Source organism: Lygodium microphyllum, chromosome 10 (genome assembly GCF_053477565.2).
Source record: "Lygodium microphyllum isolate KBCC chromosome 10, Lygodium_microphyllum_v1.1.10, whole genome shotgun sequence".
Classification (NCBI taxonomy): domain Eukaryota; kingdom Viridiplantae; phylum Streptophyta; class Polypodiopsida; order Schizaeales; family Lygodiaceae; genus Lygodium; species Lygodium microphyllum.
Genome location: NC_141144.1, coordinates 104,213,057 through 104,233,541, shown reverse-complemented (window position 1 = coordinate 104,233,541; position 20,485 = coordinate 104,213,057). Strand labels below are relative to the sequence as shown.

The window sequence follows — 20,485 nt, the reverse complement described above, 5'->3', positions numbered from 1 at the left end:
AGCTCATCGACTAATGGACGAAGATATACGTCCATATTTTTTACTTTGTAGCGGCCTGGGACGAGCAAGCTAAGGATGAGATGTCCTTTCTTCGTAGAAAGCCATGGAGGAATGTTGTAGTTGACAAGGATTATAGGCCACACACTGTAAGAACTTGAGCACAGACCGAATGGGTTCACTCCATCCATTGCGAGACCGAGCCGAAGATTCCTTGGCTCTCGCGCAAAGCCTGGGAAGGTAGAGTCAATGTGGCTCTATGCGCGCAAATCTGCTGATATTCATTGAAATCCATCCGTGGACCTATTCTGCACATGCCACGTTGTCAAGCTTGCCATGCCGGACATACGAAACATGTGGTTTATGCGGGGGATGAGTGGAAAGTGTCTGAGAACTTTTTGAGGGATGGTTTGCCCTTGCAAGTCCTGTCGATACCTCTGAGCACCACACTTTGGACATGTCTCCATAGTCTCGTATTCTTCTCAAAACAATATGTGTAGGGGAGCTTCAAGCTCTACCCCGAGACCTACGGACCACTTATTGCTCAAGTGTTTCGAACCGAGCAGCCATGGCTATCTCTCACATAGCCGACGCGCAATGCCTACCTTACGGGTGTAGTGAGCTTACCTTGATGCTCGATCGAGCACCCTCCTCTCTCTTGCACACCGGCAGCTCCACGATCCTTGAGGCAAGCTCAAGCAACCTCAATCCCTCTCCCATGAGCTTCATCCTCAAGCCACGCGAGAGACAAGAGAAGAGAAGAGAGGAGGAGAAGATGAAGAGAGAAGATGGAGAGCTTCTTCTCCAAGATCCTTCACTCTCACACAATCACTCCCTCACTCCTTCACACTCTCTCAATCCCTCTCTCACGCACAAGCAAGAAGGCAAGAAACAAGAGAAGAAGAAGAAGAAGCTTTTTCCACACACAAGAATGAGCTTCTCATTCACTTTTCAACTTTATATACATGCCCTAATTTCCATGGCTGGTCATCCCCCTTTTTTACATGGCCAGCCATTAGCCTAGGCCCCGTTTCTCATTGTCTGTCTATCTTCCTAGCTTCATTTCTACCACCTATCTACATTTACAAATTGCACGGGTGAGAGCCCGGCGCTCTTTTACAAGATTTCAAGGTGCGCCTTTTTATTTTAAAATGCGCCTTTCCCCTTTTGCATTTGCCTTGGACTTTTAAGGTTGCCCTTGCGCTTTTGGTCTTTTTTCCTCTTCTTTCTTTAGTCAGGCTACCTTTTTTCTGCCTTTGCCTTGCGTCTTTTCCGCTTTCTTTTGCTTTCTTCGTGTTGGGGTTAACATTACCCCCCTCCTAGACGAGTGCTAGTCCCATGGCACTATGGTGGGAAGTAGTGGGATAGATGATGCTAATGCTAGGTGTAACTGGTGGGTAGATGATGCTAAGGCTTGTGAATGAGAGGTAATGGAGTTTGATGACGATGACCAGGAGAGATTCCGGTGTGCTTTAGTCTTCCTGACGATTCTCGGCATCTTTCTCACTGTTCTGGCGCCCCTATGGAGCCGGTTGTCTTTTGAGTATCCGAAACGCTTGAAACAATAAGAAATCCCTTAGGAGGATGGTATTGGAGGGATTTATTCTGGAGAAACCCCCCAAATGCTGTTTGCCTTGAAGAGCCGTGGCCTGGGCTGAAAACCCTTGTCTGGGAACAAAGGATCTTCAGTTTTGAGTTGAAAATCTTTAGGCTTGTGGTGCTAATAAGCGATCCGTAGATCTTGAGGTGGTGGGCATGGATCATCGGACGGTGAGGTTCCAAGATCTATGCCAATGGCAGCCTATCACGGGGTTTTCCTTCGGCTTGATTTGGTTCAGTCATGGCAGCCACATCAATAGGCAGATGATTGGCAACATGAAATCTGTTGAGCCACTGAAACTTTCGCAGCGAAGCTCCTGAAGTTGCAGTAATGGGGTCATGTCCGACTCCTGGAAAAATTCCTTGTCATTGGAGGATGTAGTAGATGATCTCCTTTGGCCAAGCCGCCCGTTCTTGAAACATGAACATAACCTGCAAGAAAAGTGGTGCACTTCCTAGGGGATGGGTCTGTCTTACTGTGTAGTGCATGGTGCTCGTGCCAGTGGAATTGGGAGATGGGTCTAACCTTGGGCAAGCCCTTAGTAATGTCCCACACTTGAGGACCCAGTTTGTGTGGCTTCAAAGGTGCGGTGCAAGACTCAGGGTGACAAGTTCGAAAGTCTTGCCCTTGGTGTGCCCTAAGTGTGAAGTGGGGGAGGGGCTAGAGAGGACTCTAGATGCAGTGAGTATGGTGCACTATAATAGTGAATAAAGACTGCAAGCAGTTTTTTTTTTTTGAGAGAGAGTGTACATTGGGCAAGGTATGGGGCACCTATTTAGTCACGGGGTGGTCGCAGGCATTGTGATAAAAATGCGCGACTTTGTACGTATTCCTTAATACCGGCTCTAGCTCTTAGCGGAGTAGTGGACAAAAAGGGGTGATTACACTGTGCAAAACAGGTGTCACTCATATTTTCTAATAGCTCTAAGCAGAAGACAGGGAGGGGAATAGCGCGCATCATCAACCTCGTCATGGCTCTACTATCTATTCCTAGGTTAAGATAAAAAAAGAGTGGAGGGAGATAGGCTTCCTCTGCTAGGTTTCTGGAGTAGCAGGAATTTGAGAAGTCGGAGATAATTACAAGTGGTTAAGAATGCTGGATCAGGGCAGGAAGAGAAATCTACAAGAAAACTATTTATGGAGGGAAGTATATCTTCTACCCTAAATACTAAGCACTCCTCCGGGCTTCTAGCATTTACATTATAGATTTTAGGGAAGTCAAAATCCCCATGCAAATCTCTGTTGTAATCCACTCCATGCCTACGGGGGTAGGGCATGTAGATGGGATCCTTATTCTCTTCAGGGAGGGAGCTACAAAATGTGGTCGAGGTATCAAAATTGGTGTCCCAAATCCTCCTCTGCCATTTCGGATGTGCCTCGTAGCCTTGGACGGATTTGGGAACCAGATTGACCTTGTCTTCCCAGTATTCTCGTGGCTCTTGTCTCCACCTAGTCATTATCATGCTTCTTTCTTCCATCCATCTGTTTGCGAGTTCGTTAGCCAGATCTTTTATCTTGGCTACGACTCCTAAGGGTAGGGCCCGGTCCAGGGAGCGTGGAAAAGCGAATGAAAGCTCGAATGGCCTCTTATATAGCTCTCTCTGGCGCCAGATGACCAACTCCTGGGGCCAATCTACAGGATGTGTATCATTTCTCAATGGCATGGGCTCCTCAGGAAGTTGTCGTGGAAGTATGCGCACTCGGCGTTGGGCCTCCTCTGCTAACTCTTGCCTCCTTCTCCTTGTGCAATTACGTGTTCAGGTAGCTCAGCATCGGCAGGTTCCTCCTGTGGGATCTCGGGTTGGGGCGGACTCGGCATCCTTTGTGGCTCTTCGTCATCATCTTGCTCGAAGTCCGGGCCCTCTTTGACCTTTCGCTCTACCACACGAGGAACGACTGGTAGTGGTGGCGGTGGCTGTCTTTATTGCTTCGTCTATGATGGCTATCAGGATGCTCCCGTATCTAATTGTAGCTGCTTTTGACGCAGGTTTCTTCCTTGCGGAGCGCGCTGTTGAGGCAGGGTACTCTCCTTCTGCTGGTGCTTCCGCCGGAGTGAGGAGGGTAGCTGAACTTTGAATGGTCTTCTGTACGAATCCATTCCAGTCTATTTCTTCAGGGATTTCTGCTGCTATGCTTTCCAATAGTGGGACCCTGATCCTGTTCATCAGCGCATTGTAACGTTGGCCTAAGAAGAGGGTATGGATCATTTTTGCTTGTAGTTTCATCGCTGGGTCTGGGATGTCATCCAAGCTGATTCCATCCACAGTATGCACCGCTTCTTTCTTGACCCCCAGCATGGTGTAAACATCTCGCCTCGGCCTTCTCTCTTTCTTTGGCATAAGCCCCAAGGCCTTTTCTATGATCGTTGCATTGAGGGGCACTTTGATTCTTCTTTCTTGCTCCCCCGTCCTTACTGTGATGGTGCCACAGTTCTTGCTTTTGTCAAAATTCCTCAAGAAATCCGCGCACATGCTGTAATCCACAGCCTGCCCCACCTTCTCCGCGTACTTGTGGAGATGGCATCTGTCCACTAAGTCTTTGATCGCGGGTTCCTCCAGGATAGCATCGTCCAGATGCAGTGTGTGCTTGAAAGTGAAGTGACTAAATCCGCGCCGAGTGGAGACATGTCATTGATGCTGTGAATGCTCTTATTAAGAAGCAGCGTAGGAGAGTACGATTGCATCGTAATACAGGATCAGTTTCTGAAAACTCCTTGGAGACTTCTTCTTCTATCCCTGCTGCAACTTCTATGCCTAAGCCTACTCCTCCTGCTATGAATCCACCAGTTCCTGCTACTCCAGTGCCCTTATCTGTAGATGATGTTATTAAAGGCTTGGCAGATTTGACGATTGAAGCAGTCAAAGCTAAAGTTGGTAAGTTAAAAGAGCAACTTATGTCAGTACCTGTTGTAGCACCTGCTCCAGCGACTGCTTTTCCAGCTGGTCAAAGAAAAGGGAGACGATGTATTTGGTGCGATAGTACAGAGCACCAACACTGCAGGGATTGTGATGCTTTTCAGGAAGCGTGTAAGAAGAATGTAGTGTTCTGGGGACAAGCTGGGAAGATATGGCTGACAGAGACTAGCGCTCCTCTTGACACGAACTTCGGTAAGGGAGGCATGAAGAAGCTTGTTGATGATATGGCTGCGCGATCAGCTTATGTGAGTGTTAGAGGAGATGCTTCAGCTTATAGAGTCCAGCTTGAGCAGAAATCTGATGGAGACTCTGCTTTATGGTCCTCTGCCTTGGAGATAGCAAGAAGAGGAAAAGTTCAGGCATCTACTATGACTTGTGTGGGCTCCAGCATTCGAGGAGAAACGGGATGGGATTCTCCTGTTGACAGGCATTCTATTTTTGCTTATATGACTAAAACACAGGGTTTAGATGCCATGGTTGAGGAAAAGAGAAGAAGAGATGAGGAGGGTCCCAGCACCTCCAAAAATACTAGAGGGGGTGACTTTGTTTCACCACCTGTTACAGCTCCACCTATGTCAAGTTCTCTAGCTCAATCAGGTCCTGAACAACCTATGGGAGACAAGCAGATGAAAGAGAAGAGGCAACCAAGGAAAGAGCCAGGATTCAAGCTCTTGTCAGACCTTGATATGCAGACGAATATGAGTAAGATTTTTCATGAAAGAATTTTGAATAGTGAAGTCACTTTTACTGTTGGAGAAGCTCTTGGGATTGCTAGAAGAGAAATATAGGATCAGATGCAGGATCTTTTGCGGAGGAAACAACATGCGATGGAAGGACTTGCTTTACAGGGATTGTGGCATGGAGCTCTTGGGGAAGAGCATGATGATGCAGTGATGGTTGAGAATGCTTCTGTTAATCCGCAATTGGAGAAAATAGTTCAGCCTATGCAGTATGAAGATGATGATACCCCTATTCTCATTCATCGCAGCCATTTTTAACGAAGTCATTGGGCTAGAGCAACCACTGAGACGGTGTTAAGGATTGGAGAGAAACAAATTCCTTTGATTGCTTTAGTCGATCATGGTTCTGAGATTAATCTTATTGCTCGAGGTGTTTATGATAGTGGCAACCGGCCTATGGATGCAGAGCATGGCTGGCGTATGAGAGCCGTCAATAATACTTCTGGTGATATGTATGCTGCTTGTCCGAGTATCAGAATTTCTATTGATAATGTTAAAGAGGATTATCATTGCTTTGTTCAGGATTCTTGCTCTTATTCGATTATTCTTGGACAGCCTTTCATTACAGAGGCAAGAATGGAAACGAAAGTGATGGATGACGGATCAGCTTATGCACGGATACGCAGTAAAGATGGTATGCAAGCTATTCAGTTTATGACTGTCGGGGTAAATCATCCGAGAAACAGGGACTCCTTGTGTGAGGCACCACTACCTGCGAAGGAGTTGGATTTTCATTAGGTACTGCTGTCTTGCGAGACGCCAGTGGTACGAAGTGGAGAAAAGAGGAGATCTCGCCTCCTGGCAGTCAGTCTTTCTCCAATAATTTTGTTGGTTTTTCTTCAGATAGTTCAGTGAGTTATCAAAAAATTTCAGATTTGCCTAGAGCTGCCAGGTAGTACATTGGACGTAAGGAGAAAGAGTTGAAGAATGCAGGTATTTTGCAAGCAGAAGAGCATGTAGATGGATTGTATGAAGGGATGTCTTATGCAGATACATTGTTTGAGATGGGAGCAATGCTGAAAACTGATGTATGTAAGGGTTCAAAGATCATACCTGTGCAAACCTTGGATATGTTTCAGGAAATTTCTGGTTTTATGCTGAAAACAGAGTTAGAGGCTGAGAAAACTCAGCAAACTGAATTTATGGCTGATCTTGATCAGCCTAACAGAGTTGCAGAGGGCTGAAACCTTTCAGCCAACAGAGTTAAATGCTGGAAAAATTCAGCATATGGAGTATGAGGCTACACCCATGCAGTCCATAGAGCCGAGGGCTGAATCCATTCAGCCAACAAAGTTGAGTGCAGAAAAATTTCAGCATACAGAGTTTCAGGCTGCACCCATGCAGTCCGTAGAGCAAAGGGTTGAAATTTTTCAGCCAACAGAGTTGAGAGTTGCTGAAAATTTGCAGAAATTGCAGCAAAGAAAAGAGTGCTTGAATGATGCCAATGTTGACACAAAATATAAAACAGTTGATAAGAAGGTTAAGCCGGTTGCAGGGCCGCTTCCTCCTGATAGTGATGAGCAGATTGAAAAAGCTATGAAGCAGCCTATGTTGAGAGATCCTGCAAATATTGGACATAAATTTACAGCTGAAACTCTTGTAGAATTGAAGATTGGAAATGATGATTTCTTTCTTCCAGTGGAAAAAGAATATTTTAGAGAGATGCTTGGACGTCATGGTAAGGCATTTGCTTTCTTTCCACATGAAATTGGCTACATTAGTCCCGAATTGGTTGCACCTATGGTCATCTTCACTGTTCCTCATGTACTATGGAATATACGTCCTATACCTGTGCCTAAAGCACACTTGCCAAAGCTCATAGAGTTGCTGAATGAGAAGATTAAGATGGGGATTTTGGAACCCTCTTCTGCACCCTATTCTAACAGGTGGTTTACTGTACCAAAGAAGAATGGTACTTTGAGATTTATTCAGGATATGCAACCCGTGAACAAAGTGACAATCAGGAATGTGGGAACAGGTCCAGTTGTGGATGAATTTGCTGAGGCTTTTGCAGGACGAGCCATCTATTCTCTAGGTGACTTGTATTCAGGTTATGATCAGTTTCAGCTTGCCTTGGAAAGCAGGGATATTACTATTATGCAGAAACCTATTGGTCTTGTGAAGATGTGTACCTTGCCTCAAGGTGCCACAAACTCAGTTGCTCATATGATGAATGCTATGCATAGAGTTCTATGAGACTATATTCCGCAGTATACCATGCCTTTTCTAGATGATGTGCCTATTAAGGGTTGTGCAGAAGAAGAAAAGAATGAAAGTCTTGATTTGCGTGGATGTAGACAGTTTGTGGATGATCACTTGATTGCTTGTGAGAAAATATTGACACGATTAGAGGAGGTAAACTTGACTCTTTCAGGGCTGAAATCTGTCTTTGGTGTTAATGAAGTCATCATAGTTGGGCATATGGTTGGATATTATGGCAGGAAGCCTTCACCTGCAAAGGTGGATGCCATAAGCAGGATTGTAGAGTATTGCTCGACTACTTCAGAGCTGCGAAGATTTGTGGGAGCATGTTTATTTTACATGATTTGGATTCCTCATTTTGCTCATATAGCAGATGTTCTCTATCAGCTGCTTCGAAAGGGGCAGAAATTTCATTGGGATGAGAAGCATTCGAAAGCCATGCGTAAACTCAAGAAGCTGCTGTAGTCAGCTCCTACTCTTCGCAAGGCGAATTATTAGTGTGGATGGCCGATCATGTTGACAGTTGATACTAGCCCTATTGGCATAGGTTGGGCAGTGGGACAGGATGATGCTGATGGAAATAGGTATGCAATCCGCTTTGGAGCTAAAGTTCTTAATGAGCGGCAGAGGAGATATCCGCAGATTAAAAGAGAGTTGTGGGGAGTAGTCACTGCACTGAAGTGTGACAAAGGGTATTTCATTGGAGCTTCAGTTGTTGTGGAAACAGATTGTTTGCCTTTGCTTGGCATGATTACTAGTTGCTCGACTCCAGATATAGCAATGCTTCGGTGGATTGCCTATATCAAATCATTGAATCTAGAATTTCGACACATAGCAGGGAAAGATAATCCAGTTGCTGACATGCTATCTAGAGCGAGATATGAGGATGAGGAGTCAATGCTTGCAGAAGATGATGAGACAGAGTTTGCTGCTTCTGTCCTTGTTCATGATTGTCATGTATCTACTGTTGAAGCCTTTATTGAAGAACTTTATGTTGACGAGTGGCTGCAAATTGGACAGTATCTAAGTTCATTGACTTGAAGAGCTGATTAGACAGATGATGAATTTAAGAAAATCAAAAGGAAGGCTTATGGGTATTTCTTGAAAGATGGTTTTCTTTGGAAGCATCCAAAGAAGAGAGGAGGCTTGCCCTTGAGAGTAGTTTGTGATGTAGCGATGCAGATACAGATTATGCGAGAGTTTCATGAGAGCTCATGGGCTGGACATAAAGGTGTATGGGCTACCTATGAGAAAATCAAAGAAAGATACTGGTGGAAAGGGATGTATAAAGATGTTTCTCACTTTGTGGAGACTTGCAGGGACTGCCAGCTTTACTCTTTAGTGCGACATTGTGATGAGTTGCATCCGACTTATCCGCTATGTATGCATTATAAGTGGGTGGTAGACTTGCTTACTTTGCCAGTGGGACTTTGGCAGATGAGATATCTTGTCTTGGCTAGGGAGGATCTTACAAACTATGTTGAAGGCAGATCTTTGCGGACAAAGACCACCACTACAGTATGTAAATTCTTGTTGGAAGAAATATTTTGCAGGTATGGATGTATAGGCAAGATTACAACTGATCATGGAGAGCTAGATGCAGATGAAGCTAGAGAATTTTTCTCACGGCTTGGGATTAAATTGGCTCTTACTACTGCCTATAATCCAGAGGGAAATGGCAAGAGTGAAAGAGGACATCCGCCGATAGTTAAAGCATTGGCAAAAGCTTGTAGAGGTCGGATTGGGGATTGGCCAAGATTACTACCTTTTGCGTTGTGGGCTGATCGCTCTACACATAGTGTGACTACTGGATACATGCCTGCAGAGTTGATGTATGGGCAAAAACCTGTCATGCCTACAGAAATTTGTACTCTCACTTGGAGTGTTCTTCTGTGGCATGAGAATTTATCAAGGGAGGAGCTTCTAGCTCTTTGGATTCGTCAACTAGAGAGAAGGATAGAAGATGTGCAGCTAGCAGTTGATCGTTTGAAGGCAGCCCGACTCAGAAACAAAGACAGGTTTGATTTAAGGCATCGCTTGAGGCCTAGAGCCATAAAAGAAGGAGATTGGGTTCTAGTCTACGACAGTAGTCTAGAGAATCAACATAGTAGCATGAGAAAAATGGTTCAAAGATGGTTTGGACCGTATGAGGTGAAACATGTTTTTGACAATGGTACCTATGAGTTGGCTGAATTAGATGGAACAGTATTGAGGGTGCCCATTGCTGGAAAACGAGTCAAGATTTTCAAGAGAAGAGAAGATGAAGAATATGCACTTGAAGCATTAACAGAAGAAGAGCAGGTAGAAGAAATTCAAGCATAAGAAGCAGAGAATATGGATGATGAAGCTGATGGAGAATCAGGTCTACTAGAAACAGAAGATGGACTCGACCTGTTTGTGAATTTGAATGATCCTGGATAGTTGGCTCATCCAGAGGATGCGCAGGTTTAGAGGGGGTGGATGTCGTGTTGCTGGGCATCTGAGTTGTATACACCTCCATTTCTTTTATTGTGCATTTGTGTTATTTTTTGCATGTGATTCATTGTGTGTGAGATGCATTATGATAATCCGCATCCAATGTATATATTCCGTTAGTGTGTGTGTATGATTTTATTTGGATGCATGATGTGTGTGTGTTAGAAAAATATAAAAAGGTGATGCCAAAGAGTAATATTATGTTGACAATTACAATCATGAGTACCAAGAAAAGTGTAGGATATCGTGGAACTGAAGGAAGGCTCGGGAACTCGCTGTGGATGCTGCGATGAAGTGGTTAGCTGATCATCATTTGGAGCTCATGCTGAATGTGGAGAAGGTTGAGGCAAGAGAATTTTGAAACTCTCTCACCTCAGGAGTGTTCGAGAAATGGTTTTGGAGTATGGAGTGGATACATTGGCTGAGGTTCTACTTGAAGGTTTCTCGCGTGTCAAGAAATGTACTAATGACGGTCGTGCTCTAATTTCATTAGACCTTCAGAATACATTCACTGGATTTGTGCTCATCTGGAGTACACGAAGACCCAAGTGACAAATCTAATAAACTTAATTACTCTTTTACATAACTGGAAGAGGGAAAAACGGGAGCTGGTTGCTGGAATTTTGGAGGGAAAAACGAGAGGGATAAGCACAGGTTGTCATTGTTGATGCCATCGACCAGAGCAGGTCAGACAGTAGAAATATTTAGTTTATTGGTTTTTTTTTAGAGGAAGCGGTCTCTCTCCCATGGGATCAACAGGAAAAAGCTAGAAGGGGGAAACTAATTTGGGGTTTTGAACCGCTTTTGGAGAGAAAAAGAAAGGGGAAAGCAGGCTGTTTTGGGTGGCTGAGAGGAGAGGGGAGCGGAGGCCAAAGCCGGAAAAATAGACTGATGCTGCTGTGTGCTGCCGACTGGAGAGAAAATCATATTGCAATTGGCTATTATCGTTCGCTCTACAGTGGAGGCAATCGTCATCATCAATTGACAATATCAGAGGCAATCGTCATCATCAATTGACAATACCAGAGGCAATCACAAATCAGGAAACATTAGTACCCAAGATAGGAGTACACAGAGATCCCTTGTGGAAGTCTCGGAGGTGATCACGAAGGAGGCACAATCACCAGCTCAAGGCTATGGGAGACGGACAACTTGCTGCATATAGCTTCATCCCACGATAGATGTTTGGAGGAATACCGCTCAGTGCTTTCCCAGCCCTTACATTTACTGGATCCTGGTTCGCAACCTTATTTTCATGTGCAGGCGGAAGCAATTCCTTCTTCGGTTTTCTAGGAAGACATCTATATAACGTGGGGATGACCATAATGGCCATGTAGTGAAATGGTGGTGTGGTCCTTGGCGCAGGCGCATGAGAGCAGAGAACTCCAGCCTTCCGATCGACCTTCGCCTCAAGTTCTCTTTCCAGAAGAATATCCGGTTCTTAAGGCGGCCTTTAGCTTGGACACGCTGTTAATGCCTCTCCCTGCTGCTGAGCTTAGTCGTAGTGTGGCTCGGAATTTGGGTTTCTTTGATCGAATCTTTACACAGTTCATTGACAGAATTCACCAAGTTTGGATTTTACGAGTACTTTAAGAAGTACTATACTGATTTGGCTGGGCCAGAGAATGCTGATTAGTACAAGACCCTTATTTACCTGGAGGAATCAGCTTCTGCAGAATTCATTGCTGAAATTGGTTTATGTCCTTTTGAAGCTGTGAAAGTTTGTGTTCAAACCCAGCCAGGTTTTACTAGAGACTTGGCTGATGGATTTCCCAAGTTTGTTGAATTCAAAGGCTACCCAGGCCTTTATAAGGGTCTTAATCCACTATGGGGTTGCCAGATTCCATACACTATGATGAAGTTTGCATGTTTTGAGAAAATGGTTGAGCTGTTGTATAAGAATGTTGTGCCTATTCCCAAAGAAGAGTGTTCAAAACCTACATAGCTTGCAGTTAGCTCTGCTGGTGACTACATTACAGGAGTTTTCAGTGCCATTGTCTCACATCCAGCTGACAATCTTGTGTCTTTCCTAAACAACTCTAAGGGTGCACAGCCTGTTGTAACTGCTTTTCATGTACGAAAGAGGTGATCAATGCAATTTATGTTGAATTGAAGGAACAGGGTGTGTGGCTGAACTAGAATGTCTGAAACCTCCACATATAAATGCTATAAGACATTCATGCATCATTTCTGAAAGAACAGGTCGTGATGACAAACAGAGAACGGCTATTCTTATGCTTATAAAATTTTAGATGTGGACACTTGATACTCTAGAATATTGCAGATTTCAGTACATAGATTCTTTCAGATCTCTTAATCTTCTGAAATCTTCTGCTGAACAGGCAATTGTCAAGATACAAAATGTATATGCTGATGTAATCTGTATTTGATAGAAACCTCTATGACCATCAGAAATCAGATGTGTTGTACAACAGATGATTCTCTGCACTAAGGGATATGTTTGACTGGATTACTAGATAATGTTAATTCTTCTGATCAATGTAACTATCACCAGAATTTTCTGATCATGAATTTCTTGTAACACTCTTGACAATAAATATAGTGAAATTTGGCATCAAATATTTGAATTCTTCTTGTTAGCCTCTTCTCTTGCTGTATCTTGAACCCCATGTTCTGCAGCCCTTCCGTGAACTCTACGACAACGCGAGTCTTTCCAACTTGAAAACACATGATTGGCACTCAATGTCAGAGGGATGGTTGCTTGAAGAGTGCATGTACTACCTTGTTGAGTACCTTGAGTGTGTTGATGAGGATGCTCCTTACAAATGGTGAGCCCACTATACTATTAGATGAGGTATTATGTGGTAAGGGCATTCCTTTCAAGGTCTCATATGAGGAACGTACGAACTTGTCCACATTTGTTATTCACAACTGAGAGTGTATGGAAAAATTTGTTGAAGAGTACCATGAAGTAGTTTGCAATGCACAAAGAAAATGAGAAGGTTAGAAATCTAGCAAGATAGAAACTCCCTAAATTCTTTCATGGTTATCCTACCATATTAGAGATGGAATCATGGAAGGGGAAGACATCACTGATGAGCAAAGAGAGATTGGATTTGGTTGTGATAGAGAGGTAACATTTTCTTTCATGTACCTATATTGAGTTGTATGTAATCTTAGTGTTGTAACTTAAAGTTTACATATTTCATTCTCGCACCTTTAAGTACATAGGTACAACAATATGTGGGCATATGGTCAACATCTTCGAGTCAACAGAATTGATCGACTCTACGTCAGACCCAAGATTCTTGCATTATCTCTTCTCTTAGCCAACAATCACGTGCAAGAACACAAGACACAAGTATTATTAAAGAGGAGCTCAACTATGTGGGAGTCATAGTCGGAATTTTTTAGCTCAGCTACCATATTTTCAAGAGGCTAATTTTTGGCAACAATAGTACCTTAACAATCTTTTCTTTAGACTTCCTTCTAAAATGTTGCAAATCTTGTAAGTTAATAGGTTGTGTTGAAGGTTGATTAGTTCTGTGTGCTGAGTACAAAGGGACTAGAGCCATAATGAAACAAGAGCCCTCTGGGTTTTGGTTAGTTGACTCTTCAAAGCCATTATGGACAACATGAGAACCATACATATTACTAGCACACTATGAGCAAGCTTTCTTCTATGCTGCCCCAGATTCTCACAATCCATGGAGGCAAGTTGTGCCTATCGATCCTCTAGGACAACGAGTGTTTTACACCACCTGTAGGGAGGCAGACCAATAGAGTCTACAGGAGGATGAATCAACTTCTACAAGCCCCATTCACTCACAACATTAGCACAAGAAGAGCACCAAGAAGAGGAAGTGAGCAACAATGATGCAACATATGATTAGATGGAGGATCTTGCCTTGGAGTTGGACTTTAAGCCTCCTATAGACCCTAAACTATCGATAGCTTTTCCACCCACTCTCGCTCTTGACATACAACTCATGAATGAGGAGCTTTAAGAGACAATGCAAGACAATGAAGAGATTGACTTGATCATTGATCTCTTTCCAAACCATGCTTGAATCGTAAAAGCCAAGGTATTATATCAAGTGTTTTATCTTGATCATTCTGACCACTTTCTTGATGATTGCACAAAAATCAAATTGGTATCAATGGACCCTATTGGTAAGACATAACACATTTTTCCATTGATCATATTCATTCTTTCATTGCTCTCTTCGAATCTATGGCTAGAGGTGAGGTTCGATTCCCTATAGACTCGATCTTGTTTGTTTGAACACGTTTTGAAGATGTATTAGTACCCTAGCACCAAGGTAGGACATCCCAGCCTCTCTCTCTTGCCCAACATCTTTTCTCATAACATTTCATTTCATCTCTCTCTCTCTCTCTCTCTCTCTCTCTCTCTCTCTCTCTCTCTCTCTCTCTCTCTCTAGTTGGAGGTACTAACAATGCATTATCTCGTCGATGTCTTAGCAATCGAGCCATGTCACACATCACCCTCTTATGGCTCCATCTGGTACCGAACTTGTACTCTAGGTGATTGATTACAAAATTTTTATCAAACTCTAACTGATCCTTGCAATTCAACAAAAGATAATTAAACCAGCCTCCTGATATTTTGAGTCATTAAAGCAAGTTAAAGATGCATACCTGCACTTTAGGCATGTAGGTCTCTAGCAGGGATCCGATGCATTGATGGAAAAGACATCTGCCTCTAACGGGTACCACCCGTACCTTGGCATTGATGTCACAGGTGATCCCTAACTCTCCAGTGCAGGTCTTGAATGGTGGCTAATGTGCTATAGGGCTCTCTAGCAAGGTCGTAGACATCTGGAAGCCCAAGTGATCCCTAGAAGCCATTGCAAATGTAGATGTGGTGGCAAAGGTCGGGCATAGATGTCGTGTGGAGGCTACAAGTAAGAAACAACACAAGATAATTAGTCATACGTTCATAGGACCTCACACTAACCTTAAACAAAGGGGCATCTAACCATGTCTCAATCTCCTCCTCAGTCTCATGACCCCATTACCCACTAGTTGGGTAGTGTCTTGAAGGGGAGTCCTAGTAAAATCGAAAAGTTAAAATTTGGCCACTAAACTTATTATATAAAATATAAAACACTTTATTCCCTACATAAGAGATGATCGACACCTCTATGCTCCCCATGCACATCGTCCTCCATGTGGTTCTCAAGAAGAGCCCTCATGAGGGTGAAATGGCCTCAAATCAATTGGAGGTGAACTATCATTGCCTCAAACTCGGCGTCAAGGAGGCACTCATAATCTGGCCAATCCTCTACTATCTACCCTCTAGGGATGCCACTCGCTTGCAAGACAGTCCTCAAAAGTGATCAACAAACCATTCTTGGAAAGAAGCCAAATATGTAGACAACCTGTTTTCAAAAACAAAAAAAAGAGTAACATGTCAATATAAGAAAAAAAAATTAACACGTCATGTGGCAATGAGAACACGATCCTATTCCAAGTATTCATGTGCACTTTCAGGTGGATATGTATTTATGTGTGTGTGTGTGTGTGTGTGTGTGTGTGTGTGTGTGTGTGTGTAGATATATGTTTTTATGTAGGGGGCAGTCACTATCCCTGCAAGGTGAGGTCCCTACACAAGGAGACTGATACTATCGTGGAAGCTACAGATGTATAGGCAGTCATTTAGGGGTCTTTGCAGGGTCAATGTGGAGCTCTGTAAGGTACAAATGCAAGCACACTGAGTGGATGCCTTGGACTGTGAGATGGCAGATAAAGAAACCAGTGGACATGAGATCAAACTTGATGCACAACCAATTAGGCTAACCACTGGAGGCACTGCATCAGAAGGGTAGTACAAGATACCCACTAAGGACGAAAAGTTCTACTATAGAAAAAACTGAAGAAAAGCCCATGGAAATGCCAGTCCCACAAGCGCCAAGCGATGGACAAAGATGTAAAGGTTGATTGCAACAAATGGTTTGGATGACATGAAAGCCCTCAAAAGAGCTAAGATTGCAGCAATATGTATGCCAATGATTGATAAGGTATCAAGTGACATGAATACAATGCATGAAACATGGAAAAAGGAATTGGATACTAAAATGGATGCAAACCTAAAAGCGTGCATGAGGATCTGTGGCAACATGCAACAAAAAGTCATGAATGGAATGGATACAAAGCAAAAAGATATGTATGAAAATTTGTAGGAGACATTTAGGAAAGAACTAAGTGCTGTTGTAGAAAGAAATGGAAAATCATACTCTAATAGTTTGGATGATGCAAAAATATAAAGGACTCGACCACGCTCCCCTCAGGGATTGATTTAGTTATCTAATTACCTACCACGTTATGTTTGACACATAAAAGCAGCTTCCTTAGTTAACCCATTAGTCACAAGTTCCTTTACGTACTTTAGGGCACAGACATGAAGACAAGATAAAACAGGATCAAACACTTCCTTAACTTATCTTTCGATTAATGTTTGTCTCCCGCCCATACAAGAGAACTAAGTGTTCCTTTCTGCCTCCACAGAAAAATCCTTCCGTCTCCCCACAACAACCTCGAAGGTTTTATCCTACCAAGATTCTGCCTTGTAACTAGTATCAAGGCCTCGAGATCCCATCTCAAGTCACGTAGAACACTTGTGTAGGGCTCGGAGGCATTGGGATTTATGGCCAGAGCCCCCATTGGCACCCAAGCGTCCTCCTAGGCCAAGTGATTTCCACGGAGAGACCTCTCGCGGTGGGTTTGGTCCACATTCCCGGCATGGATTCACAACCCCCTTGGTTCGGGTTTGGCAGTTCACGGGGGGTAGCTAGCACCATCCTTCCTTAATTATCCCTTTAGGAAATCAACCATAGCCAAAGCCACCAGCTTAATACAATTACTAGGGAAAACATCCCTTTTATTTCCATGGCAATCAGTCATCTCAGACCCGGCCATGCAATCATTAATCATAAACAACTTGGATTAGCATCCAAAACCACATCAACAAACAGTTGAATGCACAACCTCTTACTTCAAGGCATTGCAATACCATTGTATGCAAAACCATAATTTAACTTGGATGTATCAAAACACTTTTACAACCTCTCCAAACAACCAAGCATAACTTGGGTCAACAATCCATCAACAAGACCAACCTTCGTTAAAACCATTTCAACAGTTCCGAGCAACATGCTTAGCATGAATCAACTACCCTAAAGTTCACTCTCTCCCTTGGGTTAGGGCTTTACATGGTCGATTTAACAAGTTCCTTCTAGGTCCTTTTGTCTTGCGTGGCCCTTGACAGTTGCGACTTACTCGACAATCTGTCTAGTTCATTGAGTCTCACAACCATAGAGCCTTTGATGGACAACCCTTTGTTGGAAACAAAACGACTAAGTCCTTGGAGTTGGGTTCTTAATTTTTCAAGGTATGGCAATAAACCCTCCTTGTTGGTCGTTAGTTGGACATCAACTTTAAGTAAATGCAACATCTTCTAACCTTCTATCTTTAAGTGTGATACTATGCAGAATCTTTCTAGTCAAATTCACTCCTCATGCGCTTGGAGCATACCAATGCAATAACCACTCTTATCACCTTTCCACTCTAGTAGTCCCATTAAAGTGATATGCAATGATAAGTTCATGCATTGATAACCTCTAGACCCTAGTGTATCCACCTTTGTGCGAGTGTTTGCAAAGGTAAACATATATCACAACAACTATTGGGTCATAGGAAATTTCTTAAGTATGTATTAGATTCCTAAATGGATGCATCATATTGTAGGACAACTTAGATGTTTAAGAAAGAAGTTTTGATATTGAATATAAACTTATTTAGGATGCAATCTATGTCATAACCTCAACTGAACATTATATGACTCGTACTAAGCCTTAATAAGTTTGAATCCTATGCGGGAATAGATTAGAAATTCCTTTCATTTCATGTGATAAATCATGCTTATAGATTAAATTATGCATACAATGGAGGACAAAAGTTCCTTTCGAGTTTTACGGGTCACCTGGATGTGGAGAGAGGGTGACGAGATGTTACGATTGGTTGCGACTCCACTGGCATTTCTATCTTTTATTGTGGCTTTCACGCTAGTACTTTTAGTAAGCTTTCTCTTTGGAGCCATCTTGCATACACGATCCTTCACCCTGGGTCCTTGATGTGGTGGCTTTGTTCAAGGGCGGCTCGCAAGTGGTCACCAAACCGATGAGGGAGATGAAAGTCTGATAGTGTTTGTGACTTTGAAAATTGCCTTGGCTGGAGATAATCTTTAACTTTCACCTCTCTCTCTCTCTCTCTCTCTCTCTCTCTCTCTCTCTCTCTCTCTCTCTCTCTCTCTCTCTCTCTCTCTCTCTCTCTCTCCCTCTCTCTATCAGCATGACGGCCTGATTCTATCTCCCACTAACTATATCTCCCTTCCCCTATCATATTAATCTCTCTCTCTCTCTTTCTTCTTCTTCCTTTCTTCTTTCCTTCTCCTACTCTCTCTCTTACTTCTCTTTTTCTTCTTCTCTTCTTATTCTCCTTCTCTCTCACTACTTCTCTTCTTCTTCTTCTCTCCTTCCCTACTCCGTTCTCTTCTTCTTCTCTTCTCTCTCCCTCTTCTCTCTCTTCTTCTTCTTTCCCTTTCCTCCTCTCCTTCCTCTTCTCTCTTTCTCCCTCTTCTTCCCTTCTCTCTCCCACGCCTTCTTCCTCTCTCCTTCTTCTTCACTTCTTCTCTTCTCCCTCCCTCTCCTCTTCCTTCTTCTCTTCTCCTTCTTTTCTTCTCCTTCTCTTCCTTCTCTTCCTTCTCTTCTCCTCCTCTTCTCCCTCTTCTCCTGCTCTCTCTCCCTCCTCCTTCCCTTCACACTGCTCATGGGGGGGAAAGGGTGCAGCTATCAATGATGGGGGGAGGGAAAGCTTTTCAATGGACACCCAGGGGGGCCGCGATCACCAGGGCGGACGGAGGCACTTGTCTCTAACCGGGGGGGACTGTCCTTACGGCCAATAGGGGGGAAGGGCTTTATAATGTGTGGGAGGGGGGGAGGAAGCATCTATTCACCGCCAAACAACTGGGTGTTGCATGCCCCCCATCTCCATCTCACTCCCTCTCTCTCTCTCTCCCCGCCATGCTTACGGCAGGGGGAGAGAGAGGGAGAATTTTTTTTTTAGAAAAATCGAAAAGGGGGGTTGAGTTCCTATGGGGGAGGGCATGGGGTCACGGGGGAGGGGAGGGAAATGTTACATCCTCTCCCCCTTAGAGGAATCAAGATGTCCTCATCTCGAGAGAAACTGGGGGAGACAAGCACAATTGGGGCTTATAGCCTGTGGGTTAAGGCCCACCACGCTTCCACTGCGCTACTTTGATTACTCAAATTCTCAACTTAAAATAACAACTTGCCACAACTCATGGGATTCAATCAGATTTATTCCAAGTACAAGACTTATTACCTCAAGAAGATCTTCCTAGGATATCTAGACATCCTCAAAGGTTACAACAGGCTCTAGGCCTTCATCATCATGTGATTCATAATATGAGCCAAAAGTAGAGTTTAGACAGCTTCGTTTGACCACATGTTCCTAATTCTCAGGGTCCAACTCAGGACAATATATTTGGATGTGTCCTAGTTCATTGTAGTGGAAACATCGGCATTTGGGGCATCTCTTACGGATGCTATCTCTCCGCACTTGTGGCACCTCTTGTCTTGATCCGGTGAGTCATCTTCATCATAGTTGCCTAATTTAAGTTCTTGGACGACTAGATTCACTCAGAGTAATACGTCTTGCAAGTCCGTTGTGTGCATTGATTCCAATCGAGTGCTTATGGGCGGATTCAACCCAGCACAGAACTTTGACACTTGTTGTGTCATATCCATTGGGGGTGCATACTTTAGGAGTGAAATGAAATTTGAATAATATGCTTCAAGGGATAATCCTAGCTGCTTCAAGTCATAGAATTCATTCATCTTTTGTGTGCAATAGGCAGGTGGCAGATACCTTCCTCTCACAGTTTCCTTAAGCTTATTCCAAGTGATTGTCCCCTCCGAGATCGCTTAGTCTCTGCACCACTGTTTCCAACAAAGTCTCGCTTCGTCTGTAAGCTTAAGTTTGGTGAGCATGGCTTGGTTAGCAGGTGCAGTTCTTGCTGCCTCAAAATAGTCCTCCATGGACTCAATCCTGATCTCGGCGTCAGCTTGAATAGTCCTTCCCTTGCCATCAAACTCGGGTGGCTTAATTTTCTTGAGAAGGAACTTCTTCTCTTGCATGTCAGAATTCGTGGGTGCAGAAGGTGCCTAAAAATCAAGCCATACCACTTGGGTTATTTAGGATATGTCTATGATCTGAACATTAATCCATCATGCATCATTAAGAAGTTTTGGCTCTTATACCAATTGTAACGTGCCCACTCCTCAAATCGGGGGACACGTCTTAGCAGTCTATCGAGAGCTATATCTAGAAGACGCTGCCCGACACTCCCAAGGAATGACACAGGGTTTGCTAACTAGGTTCTCTCAAGTCTGCCCACAACGGAACTTATCCAGCCATTCCCACTAGGATCCATCTGAAGTCCGACTTTTCCTAACATTTTCTCATTAACATTTCCTTTGAGGAAAGCTCTCCGC

General features: G+C 43.6%; 1 pseudogene; it reads left to right on the top strand.

Annotated features, from left to right (window-relative positions):
• Window positions 1-11,270: 11,270 nt before the first annotated feature.
• On the top strand, window positions 11,271-12,722 carry LOC148030377 (mitochondrial phosphate carrier protein 3, mitochondrial-like; annotated as a pseudogene).
• Window positions 12,723-20,485: the final 7,763 nt, after the last annotated feature.